At 35.5% G+C, this 12,218-nt stretch overlaps 1 long non-coding RNA gene across 1 annotated transcript in view; it reads right to left on the reverse strand.

Moving 5' to 3' along the window:
* Positions 1-12,218, reverse strand: part of LOC115928856 — a 59,748-nt gene that overhangs the window by 13,743 nt on the left and 33,787 nt on the right. The window contains exon 3 of the long non-coding RNA XR_004066253.1: positions 6,318-6,371. This is a non-coding gene — a long non-coding RNA (uncharacterized LOC115928856). The remainder of the gene's footprint in view (positions 1-6,317; positions 6,372-12,218) is intronic.

Below are 12,218 nucleotides of genomic sequence, written 5' to 3' on the forward strand. Positions count from 1 at the left end.
TAGTCATAAGTACCTATCTAAGCGATACAACACCGTGCAGTCTTTAGCCCTAATCTTCAGTCTTTAAACCCAGTGTGTGTCATATTTCTACGGATAAAGTAGAAAGTGTGTCTAAATATAGCGCGCTACTACAGCTCATCTCTTGACGAATGCTTTGCAATTTGATAGCCAAAGACAGTTGAGGGCTGTATTATGCGTGAAAGATACTTTTTTTTCTTATTGGAGCAAAATAAACACTGGGGCCTGAGTAATAGCTTATTTCTTCAACAGTTTCCTGTAGCTTTGCCGCAAAAATCCCGGGGAAACTATTTTGGGATGGCCTGACAGGTACTCAGGTAAGAGTACATGAACATCTATGAACATATGTTGTGTGTGTGGAGGGGGGGGGGGGGTAGTGTGAGCTGAATGTGCTGTTGCTCATCAGGCAAAGAACTCACAGAAATAATCAAAAAGGTCTTCAGAAATAGTATTGTACCTAATAAAGAAAGTAAAATTTAAGCATGCAGTATCATGTGTACTGAAATCATCAAAACAAGTATTCTTTGGAAAATATCTCAGAAATACTGAAAGAAATGTATTCATAAAATAAGGATATTTTTCATTTTTTATAACATTACTAAGGTCCAAATTGACTATTGTATTTTAATAGATATGTTCATGTGCCATGTACCGCAGGTATAATGATAAGAGAGTGTATTTGTTCAAAAATATATAATTATACAATTTAGTTCCTGAAGAACTATTTATAAAAAGTACAGGGAAAGGAAAAATATTACAGAGAGGCACAGAAAAAACAAAACAAAAATACAAGGGCAAATTATTAAAACGGACTAAGAAGAGAGCAAGAAAAGGAAAAGAGAGAGAGAGAGAGAGAGAGAGAGAGAGAGAGAGGGAGACAAAAAGAGGAGGAAGGCAACCTACACTTTTCATTTTTTCTCAATCTGTCTCAAAAACTAATGAAATTTTCAACTAGAAACAAATCATCTTTCACATACATCACTGGTAAAAAAAAAAGTAAGCTCCAAAACACAGTAATAAATTCTTCCACTATTCCTTGATCACATCCCAGATTCCTTCTACTTAAGGTTAATTAATAACTTAAGCTATTACGGTAATGGGTGTGGCTGAACAGTCGCGCTAATGACAACACGGATCATAGGATCGTTATAAACCCCTTCATTAGAGAACTATTTCTTGAGTTGCACCCAGCCTGCTCTGAAAGCCTCAAGAACCCATCATTATCAACACGCACCAGCCAAGATGGTGCATGAGCACAACGGAACAAATTCATCCCCGACTTTGACAGAAGATCCCAGCGGAGAGTCTAAGCGAGTGACGACAAGTTCCAAGTCGTGACATCATCCAGAGAAAGAGATGGAATCTGGAGATATATGCCTGTGACGCATCGGTCACAAAGACGGAGCCTCCACCGCTGCAGTTTCATCAAGTTTACAAGAGTTGTTGAAGGATGTTTTTCCTGCCGAAGGTTCCTCTTCCGACCCTGCCGACATTGCCGACCTTCTTCAGGGTGTCTTAGAGATGACTTTTAATCTGATTATTCTACTTTAGGGTGTGTCTTAGAAGCGCGATCTCGTAAGGAGCCAAGATAAGATCATTAATCTCCTCCAACATGTAGCCCTTTTGAATGAGATAATTTAATTATATCTCATGAAGTTCACCCAAACTATATCGGGATAAAGCTTGGGTAAATGGTCATATAGTGATAATGTTGTTGTGAATGAAGTGTCCTTACAACTGTCCAGAAGTTTAGATTTCACTTTTACAAGACTTAAGATCATCTTCATAAGATTTTGATCTCAATAATCTAATCCTGTTGTTTAATATGATTTTATATTATACTTCACACTAACTTTAAGCTTAATCATTCATAAAGTAATGTCCTTGGTATAATTTTAACTATATGATAACTGGTAATGTCAAGACTTTGTGAATAAAGTCAATATTTAAAAAAATACATGAGATTGTTGGCCACTGAATACTGCGAATATTCAGGAACACCAAATTAGAAATGACAGCTACCTAATTTGATTGCATCTTTTACATCCTCTTTCGAGTGAATATATTGAATGATACCTTGCATTTGGCTCATGCAGGTGCAACAATTACTGATAATCAATTTGATTTAAATCATTTTACTCTCTACCCTTTTCATTACCTGTTAGACAAATCACTTTAGTGTGACTAACTAACCCTAAACACAACATCCGTTGCCTTTCATGGGATGTCTTTTTTTTCTCTGCATGCAGGTACAACCAGCAAGGCACGCCTCTAAATGAATAGTTTTGGGAGGGGTGGGGTGCTGGGGGCGGGGTGCTGGGGGTGGGTTGCTGGGGGGGGGGGGGCTTGGGGTTTCTTACTTTCATTTTGTACATGTGCATCACTTGGGTTCATTTCTAATCAAGAACTTTAATTTTCTATTTTCTATTTCTTTGTTTCCTTTTTTTTTTAAATCTTTTATTATTCATATCTTTCTTCTTCTTCTTTTTTTTTCTTTTTTTTTTTTTTTTTGGGGGGGGGGGAGGGGGCTGATGGGGGGGGGGCTGGTTTTTGAGCATTCCAAGCCCCCTCTACAACCAACACTAGGCCATACTAGGTACATCCTTGTTCCGCTAACACTCACCATCGTTCTTCCGCTCTAAACATCGTCATCCTCCAAAATGACTGTACTAATGTAATGGGAAGCGGAATTTACCCAGTTACCATGTTTCTTGTCTCTTGGCAAAGTCAAACACAAGGGGATCCAGAGGTGATTCATGAATTAATGTTTCGCTGGATACCCATAATATTTGTCCTCGGAAAACTCTGATGTTTGTAAACTTCTAGAAGATGTGACTCAGAAACATGATTGACTTCTAGTAATTAGGCAGAGTACATTTCACCTTGTGTTTATAGCTTCTTCACACGCAGCGCTGCTATCAGAAAATGTTTCACATCAATCAAAAGATGGTCCATTTATATCTTAAAGTGGGACTGTCCTACTTGTAGCTACTTGCTCCCTCTATATAGCAAACAATGCCTAAGCGGTACCGGTTGGTCCCCATGATTCCCTTTTTCTTATGTTAATTGAGAGCTGATTTGATGAGACCTGTCAGTGACCATGCGGGGAGGTCTAATCCCTCCTGGCCAAAATAGTGCAGATAGATTTTAAGGTATACAATAAGTTAAGAAATTTCTTTCAAAAGTTTATGAATGTTTACATATATTAATTTAACTCTGAATATTAAATACAATATTGTTCCATGACATTTAGGTAGGCTTTGTGAAAATTTGTGACTATGGCAATAAAGTATTGGTGAAAAATATCCACTATCTCAGAGAGAACAGTCTTGCTCCATTTTCGTTTTCCTTTTAAATTGATAGAACTTACTACCATCGTAAAATGCAGTAATAAGAATTGTTCATGTTTTTAATTTCTTGACAACTGCACTTTTATTCTTAAAAAAAGAAGAACTATGATAAACATGTACATAGCTATTTGTCTAATAATTTTTCGAGGTATATAGCCCCTTGGTAAAATCATTAAAAAAACAAATAAAGTGAATTAAATAATAAAAAAAGTTCAAAACATATTTAATAAATCCTAAGTTTTTGTAATTGTCCAAGCTATTCATTGACCGTATTGCCGTTTCATGCACATTCACATCATAATTGATTACGTACAGCGGAATTCCGTTATGAGCAATACTCCATCCTAATTGATTACTTAAATAAGGGGAACTCCCCTCCCTTTCCTCTACCTTCGATGGAGTCACTGACCAATTGTTCTGGAGGATGGTGTCCTTTCTTAACCCTAACCCGATGTAGAACAGATCTGGAAATTATCCATGAGAAATGATTCATGTCTGTTTCGAATTAGCCTTATTAGCAAGCATAACTCATCACCCTGTGGTCAATTGCCCATACAAAAACAATTATGGTAATGATCATATATCCTGATGTATTTAATATCTATTACCTATTGAATACATAACATAATTGCATATATCCCGGAACAGCTTCAGAATAAGACTGCAAGGGTTATGGTAGAAAAAAACAAAGCCCCCTCTTCAGAAATCTCTTTTTACTTAAATGTATAAAAAGCGTACCAGTAGATGTATAGCTAGCATCAACAATTTTTATTAGAAGTGAGACAATATACCCCCCCCCCCCCTCCCAACAAACAAACAAACAAAAATATTCATGTTTTGTATCTAGCATCCTACTAATTCACAAAATAATAAGTCCTCTGAAAGGAACAGAACTGCACTATGACTCTGGAAAAATATGGAATTAAATTTGTTGTAGTTATCCCTAAAGGGAGAAGGGACATCCAAAATTCAATGTTAATCAATAAACCAAAGAAACTATATACCAAAAAAGCTAAGTTCCAAAAGTGTACATTTTTATTCTCCCACAGGTCTTTGGTGTCACAGACCTTTGGTCATCTGTGCTAAAGCTCCTAAAAATGGAAGTCACTGGTGATGAGTAGTGTCCTGAGCCTTGGTCAATATTTTTTTCTGTGGCTTTCCTCACTTAAATTGCCACTTCTGGGTTTTTTATAATTCAAAGCAGCAAACACTGACTGCACCCAAAGCATGCTGCACTTAGTCATAAATCATAAAATGGCATAAATGATAATATTTCAGCTTCTACACTAATTCAATTTTTTTCTTTCCAATTATCAATTGTCACTAATAATTTTGTTTTGTAGAACAAAGAATTCAACAGGCTTTGATTTTCAATGTTCTTGTTCCTGTTTTATTATGACTGTTGTTATTGTGTTTTTTTTATTGATCAGGATCAGGAAGCATTTTTCTCTCAGAAAGCCTTATGTCATATATTGTAAGAATGTAAATTCCTCTTTTATATTCCTTTTTTCCCTCTCCTTCTCCCACCCCCCCCCCCCCTCCCTTCCCCTCTCTCTCTCTCTCTCTCTCTCCCTCTCATTTCTCTCCATTCCAGTTTCTCTCAATCTCAATAATCTCTCTCTCTCTCTCTCTCTCTCTCTCTCTCTCTCTCTCTCTCCCTCTCCCTCCCTCCACTATGGAATAGCTGAACTAAAACTAGCCCAGTAAAACTAGCTCAGATTTCCCTAAAAATATAATTCTGAAATGCAATCTTCCAGCCTTCTTGGTTCATCCGTTTCAAGCAGTGAGGATAGACGAGACCTTTTGATGAATTTAAAACCAACATTCTTGACCCATGGCGGAATGGGGTATATGATATTGGTAACAAGGACAAATTCTTGCTTCTTGTTGACAGAGCCTCCTTATTAACATCCCTCTTCATCATGCTGATAACAAATTTTCAGAAATTAACTGAGACATGATTATACATCACAAAACACTATAATCTGCATCAGAATGGCTTTCAAAAATCATGCATAGCTTCCAAACAGAAAACAGCTATGTATTTAATACAATTTATTAAAACAAGTATCAAATAGTGAAGCCTAGACCACTTTGTGGTTAATGAGTGAAGTCAATAAGTATTATATATCTTCACTCATATATAAGGAGAGGATCATGATATAGTTAAGTGCATCATAAAACATTATAAAAAAAGTGAAAATTCTGCATCATGTATAGCTGTACCGGCCATACACATCCTACAATACAAATATCTACTGAAATATAATATGATGCCTTTTGTTTTCTATACAACAATATCAGACCTAACTTGGCAACTCCCAATCTGTGTTCATAGACAATATAATACTCGATTAAAAACTGGCAATTTTCAGTTACATGTAATGGCTGACTCATGCTACCGTCACACAAATGACAAGGCTATTAAATCATGCAATTCGTGCAAACTTGTTCTGAGCACGACATGTTTCAAGCTCTGCGCAAGAAAGATTTAAGCCAGACTGAGCCTATATGCAAGGTTAAAAGACTTCTAGCCAAACAAATTAATACAGGATCAATCTTAAAACCAGTAATTAAATTAAGCGCAATCTCCTACATTGTAAGTAGCCCCATTACAGCACAAGGATTTACAAACTTTTTCAAGCCGAGAGTAAAGAATTGAGAATGAGTTTCTCTTTCCTTCTTTCTATAGGCTTAATTAAGTTTAAATCTTGTTTTATTAAACAAGTTTTAAGATCATGTCTTGTTCAAGTACTTATCTTGTAAGAAAAATCAACATTCAGTAATACAAATAGATGATACCAGTAGCCAATATATCAATACCCAATAAGTGCTCATAAATTGTTTTCAACTTGCATACAAGCTTTCTGAAATTATGTAAAGAAGTTTCAAACTATACTCCTATTTCATTATTTCTTTTTAAAAACTTATACAAATTCAGTTTCTTACCTTTCAGTGCTCACACAGGATGTCTGTTACTCCCTGCCCCGATCAAATACAGATCTGAAATGACAACAACAAAAATTGACACAAATATGTAAAATATAGGCCTGTCAATATTTTCATTTCAAACACAAGGAAATCAATCTAGAAAATGAAGAATAATTACTAATCAATCTTTATCAATGAAAGTAAATGATTAGAAAAGAAGGCCAACAACTGTGTAGGGACACTGCTACTATATATGTTCCTTGGTATCTCATTTTTGCATCTTTCAAAGGGTTGATTTTGACCCCTTCTATCTTCTTCAAAACTCTTATCTGGGTGTGGCGTACGTATACAACGTACACAATTATAGATGCTGCTTTCTATAATGTAAGAGTATTTGATAAACTAGTGCTCTTTCTCAGTGAACTATACAAGCACTCAGTTACTTTATTTAAAAAAATATATAGAATATTAAATAAAGAATTAAAAAAGAGAAATGGAGAAAAAAAAAGTGTGATAGGGAATTATATCCATAAGGAAAAATATTTTAATGACAAATAAAGAAAGATTGAAGGATGGATGAGGAAAGAGAGGGAAAAGAGAGGAAAGAGAGAAGAGGGGTCTTATATTATACATGTAGCAGGGGGAGGGGGTGAGAGGGGTGATCTACAGACATCCAGGTAGAGAGACAGACAGAAACACAACAAGAGACAGAGACAGAGATAGACAGACGGAGAGAAAGAGAGACATAGACAGAGATGGACAGACAGACACACAGACACACAAACTGAAGGGAGAGACAAGGAGTAAACTAGAGAAGTACAGGTAGTCAGAATTTAAACACATGTATGAAAATATCAAGAAAGTGAGCTGTAGGGTATATACAGACTACAACAAAACACCACAAGATAAAGATTTAGACCAACATGTAACTGCAAGTAACCACAATAGTAACCAAAACCATCTCATCACAACACAGGTCATGAAGTACTCGTACCTGAGCTGATTCAATTCACAAGTTATTTCATGTTGGTAGTTGAAAGACGAAGATATACCAATCACTTTGGTCTAAGTGTACAATTGGTAAATGGTTGACGTGTTATGCCTGCTATCTCATTCATTGCATTCCAAACTCACCGCACATGTCAGTTTCAATACCAGTTATCTTAATGTCATCCAGTGATGGCTCTTAAGTATGTCTTAAAGGAAAGTATCAAGTAGGAGCATAGGCTACAGAAGTGAATACAATTTTTCATATTGTGCTACATGTATCAAGTGACTATTAAGAATGAATTCAATTTAGCAAAATTTTGCAGAGCTCTTTTATGTTTCTAATCCCACAAGATAAATTAACAAAGATCCTGTAATCAATTAAAATTGGACTTGCCATATGCTTTCGGTGAGAGACAAAGAGAGTGAGATAAAGAAAAAGAAAATATAGAAACTGAGAGAGAGAGAAACAGACAGATAGACAGGGAGAGAGAGAGAGAGAGAGAGAGAGAGAGAGAGAGAGAGAGAGATTGATGTTACTTGTGCTTTCAACTACTGAATACTATGTCCATCTTTTTATATTTGCTATATGGATTCATACAGTTTTATGTATGTTTTTATATATTCAGTGAATACATGAATTTAATGTAATTGAGAGAGAGAGAGAGCAAGGGACAGGGAATGAGAGAGAGAGAGAGAGAGAGAGAGAGAAGAGAGAGAGAGAGAGAGAGAGAGAGAGAGAAAGAAAGAGAGACAGAGAGGGGGTGAGGAGACTTATTGCGGATCAGTACCAAATCAATAGTTTATCTAGCTAAGATGTAGACATGGTGGATGTCTTATACTTATCTTATACCATTCATGGTATTTCTCCATTTTATTACATAATATTATGTTTCCTTCTATGTTTGTTGAGAAGACATTGGAGAAAAACGTTCTGCAAAATGTTCTGTAAAATGTTCTGTGTTTCCATTTCTGAGACACATTAAATTTAAAAAAACCTAAAACACAACCCTTCTTTACCATCTGAAGCTGACGGTCTAAAATACATGCAGAATGCTAACTTTTTACATTTTTACATTTTTCTTTAAAGTTTTAAAATCATCCAGTATTCCTACACCTAAAATGCAATTAAATCATAACAAACAAACCATATCAACAGAGATTTCTGTTTTCTCATCTCCCTATTGTGGAAATCATCTCAAAGAATTTTTATGAAAGAGTTACATCTCACAAATGAAATGTTGTAAGAGATGAATATGGTGACTCATTATTCTTGGTTAAGAGTCAGTAGGGCATTAGCCTTTTGATAAATGATATGTCACCTTGGAATTAAACATGATATATATATATTTATATCATATACATGTATATTGAAAATCAATGCTGACTCATTTCATCCTAAAAATAAGCCTTCCTAAATAAAGCGAGGTATAAAGTAAGGACAAGTTTTAATGTAGAAAAGTGAAAAGTAGCACTCAACACATACATTTGAGCGTTAAATGATCTTTTTATTTAATTATCTTGTCACTCTTCCATGTGACCGCAAGTACACTATGAAATGTCCGAACTAATCATATTACAGGTGTGTTACACAGTGAGCTTGTCATCATCGTATCAATTCACATTAGTGTAAAGCTAGTGAATGTCAGAATGCCTGACCTAGCAGTTTACGTAAGTAAACAGGTAGGTCAGGTATACAGCAACATGTAAATCACCTGTTTAGACAAGTAGCATTTAAAACAGCACATTTCTCACCTTAATTGGGCTTGCAGAAAAGAAAATACCAGTTTATAATGATGAAAATCATATGTGTAACAGGAAATCAAATAAAAATTGACTTTTGTTTCCTTCAAAATGACAATGTCCCTGAACATTTGCATTTGTTCAGGACTATGTCAAAGTTATGATTTAGATTCATTTATTTTCAGCAAAAATAGTTGGCTGCTGTAACTATTCATTGTACACAACAAGTCAACAAAAAATAGATTGCAATAGACTATTTAACAGTCCTCTGCAATCCTAAAAACAGTCTGTGTTACATTGTTGAGTTATTGTGATATAATGGTAATTTAATGGAAGGTTTGATATGATTATTTCTTTAATATATATCAATTTAGATTGTAGGTAAAAGAAAGCTATTCTCTACTTTGTCTCAATACCGTTGGCTCTTTGACATGAACACAGTACAATGTCCTCTATGTGATTTAGATTGAACTGACCAAGGTACTTTTGTAATTCACTTACAATTACAAATTAACACTTTCCACACAACAGATCAATGGTTTACAAAAAGAGTACACTTCCTGGTCTAAAACAATATTGTCTGTTTGGAACCAGAAGGCGTTACTTCATATACAATGTTCTTTGGCACAGAGATGACACCCTTCTAACACCGAACATATGATGTGTATTTCCCTTTCAACATTTAAACCAATTCCTTGCCATAAAACGCCATCTGGAATTAAAATAAAAATATCTGGAAAACACTAATAGAGTTGAGGTATACATGTACTTTACATTGAAGATTATCATTACTCTTTTCACCCTCTTCCTCAATATGTGTCCTTTTCTACTTGGTAGTTTTCTACAATCGCTCTCATATTCATGTTCTTTTAAATCATAAGAAAACACAATCCCAACTATTTTAGAAAAATCAACTCAAGGGCAAAAAACATCATATTCAGGTTACATAATACACCATTTTCACGTTCACACATTTCAATAGGTGATGCACAAGGCTATTAAAATTGCTTTAGGTTCATTTTTTTCTGAAGTAGTTGCTATTGTATTACGTACAAATTGACACTTTTTATGCGGTTCTACATACCAACAGTATGTGTGAGCATGTAAGTCCTTTAAAACCCATCTGTACTAGTGAACAGGAGGGATTAGACCACACAGCGAGGTCACTGGCAGGTGGCTATCTCATTAACTCAGCTCTCAATTAACATAAGAAAAAAAGGATCATGGGGGACCAACAGGCACTGATTGGGGAAGTTTTCTATATAGAGGGAGCAAGTAGCTACAAGTAGTGCAGTGCGACTTCAAAAGTGGCTAGGTGCATGTACTTTTTTGCCATCAAGTTTCCTATTCTAACACTCTCAAGATCTCTCTTTCTTTTCTTTTGTCTCATCTGAATCTTGTTTCTCCATCACCCTCACCCTACCCATCACTCAGGAGGAGGTTAGCATTCCGAAAGGACATTAATGTGTCATTCCAGTTCCTGGTGTGAGCGGTATAAAGCCGATGTAATTAGAGTTTAATGAGTCGTGACTGTTGCTAATGAGCACCTCTCACCATTCCTCTTTCTTTTCTTCAGATCATCTTTTGGCGCTAGAAGGGCATTGACCCATGTACTTTAACACAGAGTTAACACCTTCTAACTCTGAACAGATAACTATAATTTATCACTGTAGGTGTGCATCCGTTCCACACCGTAATGATCCCAGCAAGATCCCAGCAAGATCCCGGTATGGGGTCGATCGGTGTCAGGTAATGATCGCTGATGCGTTAATGAGTTAACAAGACGATGACAAGTTAGTGTCTACACAGATTAACCCTTACTGTGCTATCCAGTTCACAAAAATATTAGAAACTTTCAAAAGTTAATTTTAAATTTGTATTTTGCTGCGATGCCCTACTCACTAGCCACTAACCTCTCAAAACACAGCTAAAGAAAACTTTAGCCATGCCCTCATGTTATTGGCCTCTGACTAACCAAATTGACCTGCCCCTAAAACATTTATTCCTGCAGGCTATCTCACAGAGCATTTTCATTGTTCAACTGAGCATGTTTGTGCCCCTGGCATAAGACTATTTAAAGATTGTAAAGATTAAAATATCAAACTTTGATAAACTTTTTATGTTGAGAAATAATACAACTATCTAAATCTAATTTGAAAAATTGTCATAAAAGAATTTTGATTAAGAATGAATAGGAATTTATTACAAATTGTTAATTAGCTCTTTAAACCTGTTCATAAACTGACCACCAGGTATATGCATAGTGCAGAGATCATTTAAGGACAGATGAGAATCTATAAATATTTCAAAGCTTAATAAGCATTTGTTGATTTACATTATTTTGCCTTTGAATATGAAATACACTTCACAAAAGTGTATCATAACCCCTAGGGCAGTCTACACAAAATAATACACCTCCATGCATAAATTTAAATATATTATCTAACTCCTTATCAGTCTGCACTTGATATCCTTTTTAATGAGAACTCCATGTACAAGGGAAGTATGACTAACTTAACAATGAGCACCAAAAGGTTACAATCACACTTGATGATTGCTATTGAAGACATTTTCGTCAGATATTCAGGGTCCACAATAGAAGTACTTCAAGACTATCAAAACATTTCATGTTTGCCAGTCCTCGTTCTCTGTTGGGAAGAATAACATAGCAAACTGATTCAAGATGTTGATATTTCAAATAAAGGGAGGGCCAACAAACTTACTTTGTTTGATAAAGACACAAAAGATTGCATTTTCAACAAAAGGGAAGAGAAAGACGGAGAAAAGAAGTAGGTTTCGTCTATTTGTGTCGAGTCTCACACCTCTCTGAAAATGACCTAATATTTTGAATTGAAGATTTGACCTAATTCATGATCCCTAGATGTGTCATCAATTTTCTCTTCTGCAGCGCCCATCTTTCCTTTCTCTGTGTCAATATTTGCTGTTACCCGAATTGTTAACCAACAAAGTTCATCTACTTTGTATAGCAAGTCCCTTTTCTAAACATAAGTATTTTTCCTTTACAGTGGTTCCTTGGATTAGATGTGTAGAATGTTCAATATAATTGGAGGAAAGGTGAGATTTAAAACGACGAAAGTGTCAAGTCATCTGTGCAAGAAGGAGCAATGACCACAAGTGCTATCAACATCTAGGTTCCAGCTCTTATAACTCCCCCCTCCTCCCCCTTGC

Source organism: Strongylocentrotus purpuratus, unplaced genomic scaffold, assembly GCF_000002235.5.
Source record: "Strongylocentrotus purpuratus isolate Spur 01 unplaced genomic scaffold, Spur_5.0 spur5_scaffold_3, whole genome shotgun sequence".
NCBI lineage: Eukaryota > Metazoa > Echinodermata > Echinoidea > Camarodonta > Strongylocentrotidae > Strongylocentrotus > Strongylocentrotus purpuratus.